Source organism: Cupressus sempervirens, chromosome 11 (assembly GCF_028749045.1).
Source record: "Cupressus sempervirens isolate cs-2001-9-10 chromosome 11, ASM2874904v1, whole genome shotgun sequence".
Classification (NCBI taxonomy): Eukaryota; Viridiplantae; Streptophyta; class Pinopsida; order Cupressales; family Cupressaceae; genus Cupressus; species Cupressus sempervirens.
This window is the reverse complement of record NC_143128.1, coordinates 301,152,882-301,159,377: the sequence shown is the minus strand read 5'-3', so window position 1 is coordinate 301,159,377 and position 6,496 is coordinate 301,152,882.

The window sequence follows — 6,496 nt, the reverse complement described above, 5'->3', positions numbered from 1 at the left end:
TCTGATCCCATCTGCCATGGGGGAATATGTATCTACTGTACCTGGTGCTGGACTTGTGGTGGCATCTGTGGCTATGCCTACTACTACTAGGGCACCTGTCTCTGTCCCTGTACCTGCCCTACCATCCCTAGTGGATCCATGAAGTGTGGGAATGGATGGCTCATCAAAAATGCCTGATATGCAGGTGTCATCCCGGCATCTACTACCTCTGGCAGGTAGTCCCACTGAACTGCAACTAAGCTGCGGATATCTATCATGGATCATCCTGGATCCATCCATGGAGGCCATCCCCACTCTATATCCTTCTGCACCTTGGCATAGGCACAGTACTCAGCTGAAATGTCCTATGGTCGGCCATACTGCTGCCACACTTGTGAGATGATGAATCTCTCTATGACGGATGTCGTCCTGCCTGCCAGCAGTCAAGAACTAAATATCCAAGGTAGCTCTCTCGGGACATCATCCCAGTCCTCTGTCTCTCTCCAAGGTTGCCATATAATAGACACCAGGTCATCGAGATGTGTCTGCCAATGCTCAGTCTTACCTAGGTGGGCCTAGGTAATATGCCCTTGATATCTGTAGATGTAGGGCTCCATGGGCTCCCAAGAATCCTCAAAAATTGGCCTACATAAAGGGAGATGCTCCCAGGCCCAGATCTATAGCACATAAACACCTGCTACCATGGTCTTCTTCTCGTGGAAGACGACCTCATGCATCTCATGAATAATATGGGCCAACATGCACTGACCACATCCAAAGATCTCAGGTGCCTCAACCATCCTACGGAGCATGACACCCCATCCACACTCCAATCCATGCTGTCCCCTGTCAGGACACAGGAAGCAGCTCAAGAAAATACCCAGCATGGATGCCAACCTATGTGTGGGTCCATAAGTATGCATCAGCTCATCCCAGCTGATGGCTTTGCCTCTCGGTAGCTCTCTCCCGAATACAATGGAAAGTGCCTCTGTCCCTAATCGAGGCACTGTATCATAAATGACTCGAGCACCGTGAAATGGGATGCTCAGTATCCTCCAAATATCCTCCGGGGTAATCGTCATCTTGCCCATCGGCAAATGAAATGTGTTCATCTCCAAATGGAAATTCTCTACCAATGCAGTCAGTAAACCGTGATTCACCATCACGGCTGGAATCTGGCATAGTGAAGACAAACCCAATCGGGCAATGTGTGCCCGATTTGCGTCATCCAAACTTCACAATAACTCTCCATATGGCGGATAATGAGATCTGAATGACACATCTCCAAAAACCTCCTGCACGCACAAAAAAAAAAATGACAAACAAATGATCAGTATCAAGTCGAATCGAAGCATCAAAACGAAATAAAATGCAATTTCTAAATGCGAAAATCATAAAATAGGCATAGAATTTCACGCAAGATTGCTGAAATCTTGCACGAAGACATACAGTTACACGCGAAATAGTTCTCTCTTCGCACGAAGAATCTCGCCTTTGCACGAAAAAAGATCTCCTCGCGCAAAGATAGATCATCTCATGCAAGAAAAGAGGTTCTCGCGCGAAACATGAATTGCCTCGCATGAAGAATCTCCACCTTCGCGCGAAACCAAAATCACCCCGCGCGAAGATATTCTGGCCGCGCCTGAAGAAACAGCGCATCCTATTTCTTTGCGTGAAGAAAGAAGATCTTCGCAGGAGAAGAGATCGATCTCGCGCAAAGAAAGAATTGAACATCATAAAACATGCTAAAAATGTGCATAAATGAACTCGAAATGCATGAAAATGAAAGTACAAAGATGGAAGATTGATGACTCACCGGTGGTTCATAGTCTGCTGGCCGGATGTGTCGTCTGGAGCGCTCAAAAGGATGATATCTCAAGTTTACTGCCATGTCTATATCAGAGCTCAAAATCACTAGAAGACAAAAGCACAAATGAATTGAAAATGACCTTTCGAGCCATTATATAGGTGTTCACCAAATTTTTCAAAGTGCTCAAATTTGTGCAAAAATTGCACCCCTGGCTAATTGGACCATTATGGATCCATTTTTGGGATCAAATTCAAAATATGACACACCCAAGAGCCTTAAAAATGTGTTTTAAAATTTTGGGGACCGACGTGATCGAACGCTTGTGCAGCCCAAATCTTTCTGATACTTTATGATTCTTGGAATCCTTTCAACTTTACATTCTCCATATTTTCAAAATTCATTTTGAAAATACTCAACTTAAGTCAACTATGGCTGAATCTGGTCAACTTTTGGTCAACCTTAGTTTTTTGCGACTTCGCAATCATTTCAAATCAACCCAATCTTTAGATTGTTCTGATCCCTTCTAGATTTTGCTGACATGATATACTGCTTCAAATCATATTTCTGGTGTGTCATCTTTTGATTTTTCTCCCGAGGGGGCAGGATGATTACATCATTAAATACTTATTGCTCGGGGCATCTAGTTCCCATCTTATGTCCTAGTCACTTGGGGCATCTCATCACTTGGGGCTTTTTGTTCCCTTCTTTCTAACATCTCTGCCATCTATCTTATCTTTTCATCAATTGATCAACCTTATAACAACTCTTCTCAGAGTTTGATGGACAAGTATTGGGACAGTCTAAACCCTGACTCTTTAGGATCAAGCCTCGTTCTGGGGATGATTCTATGACTCATGATGAGACCTTGTTATCTTTTATCAATTTTGGGTATCTAGGTGTTCTATCTGGATCCTTGAAGGTTAAGCTCCGTTCTGGAGATAATCTTCTAAATGCTATCAATTTTAGGTATCTACGTGTTTTATCTAGATCCTTGAAGGTTAAACTCTGTTCTGGAGATAATCTTCTAAATGCTATTTCTCTCAGGTATCTAGGTGTTATATTTGGATCCTTGAAGGTTAAGCTCTATTCTGGAGATAATCTTCTAAATGCTTATCAATCTTAGGTATCTAGGTGTTCTATCTGGATCCTTGAAGATTAAACTCTGTTCTGGAGATAATCTTCTAAATGCTATCAATTTCAGGTATCTAGACGTTCTGTTTGGATCCTCAAAAATTACGCTTCATTCTGGAGGTATTCTTTTAAATGCTATTAGGTATCTAAGTGTTCTACTTGGATCCCTTAGGATTTAAGCTCTATTCTAGAGATGGTCCTTAAAAACTTATCAATTGGTCTCCATGTCATCAACTTCGGAACCAATCTCATCTTTGCATCATGCTTTCTAATTTTCTTTGAATTAAACGTGCTACTCGCACATTCATTCAAAGAGGGGCAAAATGTAATACCCCAAAATTGGCTCATTGCCATTATACCAATTCTGGTCTATTCCTGATAATTTCAAAGTCCTATTCTAATAGGCAATTCTCATTTTGCTATTCGCTACTTGACTTAATTGTCAGCTATGGAAAACCTAAATCTGCATTCATCATGCTTACTATTTAATTCCTATAGTATTTACTTGTATTAGTCACATTAAACCTATTGATTAATATTTAATTTAATTATTAAGTATTTATACTTTAATTAAATTATAATTTTATCCTAAGGCTAATGTACTATGGAATTAAATTTATTTAATTTAATAAATATGCCTATCTTAATTAATTAAATGTAATTATTTAATTAAATGAGAAAGGTATTTCTAATTAATTAAAAGAAATTATTTAATTAAATGGAGTACTTACTTCTAAATAATTAAACAATGTTATTTAATTAAATGGGAAGACATTCCTAATTAATTAAATGAAGTTATTTAATTAAATAAAAGTGTCTCTAATTAATTAAAGATTATTTAATTAAATAGAAAAAGTAATTATGAGAGCATATTTCATTTTATTAAATTAAATATCTCAACAAAATCTCTCTTCAGTTCAAAAAAGGGAATTTCTAGTTCACTATTGATAAAAAATGAGTTAACTCAGTTAACTCCTTTTTCTACTCAAATTAAAACAATTAACTCCTTATTTTACTCAAATTAAGTCTGTTAACTCCCTTTAATTTGGGAATCTCCCTTTATGACTGAAACTCATCTTCAATCCTGACCGTTGATCTGAATCGATCTCAACCGTTGATGAATTCCAGGAGACTCTATTTAAGAGACCCTCATCTCTTCATTTTGAGAGGATGAATTGATTTGCTATCGAATTGCTGTTGAAATTCATGCTCATATTTACTTACATTTCTTGCATACATTCTCATTTTTAGTTTAATCTCATTTTAGTTTAATCATGCATATGCTTAATCTAGTTTGCTTCATTTGTTCTTAGATTACATTGCATATTTCATTTTTTTAGATTAATCTGTATACTCATTCTTAGCTTAATTCCATTGTCAAATCCTTCGTTCTTAGAGGGTCTGGTTGCCTACACCTCGATTCTGAGGATATTAATAGGAAAAATCCCTTTAGATAGAAGGCAACAAGTCACTTTGTAGGAAAAATTTTGGATGAACAATTCAATGTTCATTCCACGATGAATCCGCAAATAAGGACCGTGTTGAAGTGTGTGTGTTAGCATAGGCTGCATTTTCACATATACATTACTCACTCTTCGTGCAATGGATTTATCTGCAGATCTAATTTTTTTCCCAATGGAATGTAACCATTCCTTAACACTTTCAACAATATCTTTTTCTAGTTTAGAAGTCCTCATCTTTTTTATACTTGTATCTATACCCAATAGTCTCAGTGGCTCTTTTAATTCATCTTTGAGAAGTGAAATTGATAATAGTCGAGTTTTCTCCACTGTTGATAGATTCTCAAATTGTGCAATTATGTCTTTAGACTTTTTATTCAATTTCCTCTTCGTAGTATGTGTAGGTTGATTAGCATATTCTCTCAATGTTTCCACATGCATTTCAATTAAATGATCTATGTGTCTATGATTAATTTTTCTCTTCAATCTTTGAGCTAAATTAACATTCTCATTTGTTGTTTGATCTCGGGCTGCACAAGAAAAAATGAAACAAAGTCTTAAGATACAATCTCTTTAGGGGACATATATGTATACATATATACATGTTTAACTTGAGTGAAATATTATGTACTTGATTAAATTATCTAACCTTCAGATGGTCCTTCTTCAATATCCATTGCTTCATCTTCAATTTTCTCATGTCCAACATTTTCATGATCTACTAGAATTGCACATGCACGATATAACAAATAAAATCAAGTAAGTTTATAAGGGGAAATATCACTCACTAAATTTAAAAATTAAAGATATAAAGTTTGATAGAGACCTAGAATTCTAGAGAGATCTATATTGTATACTTGCAAGAGATGCACATGTACCTGTTTGAACTTGGATGAACCTTCTTCAATGTTGGTAGGTTGTCCTAGTTGACTACGTCCTAAATAAATTTAGTTATTTAAATTTAATCATAATCTAATAAACCTTAATGGACTATAAATTATTAACATAATTGAATAAACAAGGTAATTCCCATGCTAAATAAATTCATAATATGGACATAATTGAATAAACCCTAATGGCCTAAATATGAACATAATTTCAAATAAACTCTTAATATTAAGTTAATCTAGTAATGCTAATTTAAGATAAATATGATAATCCTAATTGGATTTAAACCCTAATCCTAACTAAATAAACTAATTAAATACATTGGAAAAAAGATTGTGCATGTGTACCTGATCTAAGATAGTATCTTGCTAGCATTTTTTGATGATTTTCATCTTCTTGTTCCTTAGTTCTTCTTCATGCATATTTACTTGCTCTTTTATCTTTATTGCTCATGTCGTAAATTCTTCCTCCAAAATTCGAAAATAGGTTGAAGTTTGTCAAATATTTCTTTCTACCTAATTCAAAAGCCAATAACTTGATTTCACATAAATGCAAATTGTAAAAAATGAAACTCATATTTATATACAATTTTTTTTTTTTTTAAAAACCTCCTTATTAGCCAACTAGGGAAAAACCCTAAGGAGCCGACTAGAAAAAAACCCCTATGGTCGGATTCTACATGATCCTTGTGCAATGGTTTGGTGAAGATATTAGCAATTTGTTCTTTTGTATTGATATATTCCATCTTCACTCGTTTGTCTTCTACCAATTCTCTAACATAGTGATACTTGATTGCAATATGCTTGGTTTTTGCATGTGTTACTGGAATTTTGGATATGTTTATAGCACTTGCATTATCACAATACAATATCACAGGTTTGGTTACCTCTTCTTTCATTCCTTTCAATAGATGTTTGAGCCACACAATGTTTGTACAATTAACTGTTACTGCCACATATTCAGCTTCAGCAGTGGACTAAGATGTGCATGTTTGTTTCTTGCTAGTCCAAGTAACTAACCTTTTTCCTAAGAATAATGCACCTCCACTTGTGCTTTTCCTGTCGTTAATGCTACCTCCCCAATCTACGTTTGTGTATGCATTGAGCTCAAATTTCTCATTCCTTTTGTAATATGGACCAAAATCATCAGTGCCTTTGAGATACCTCATTATTCTTTTTACTGCCATGAGATGATTTTCTTTAAGATCAGCAGAGAATCTAGCCACTAT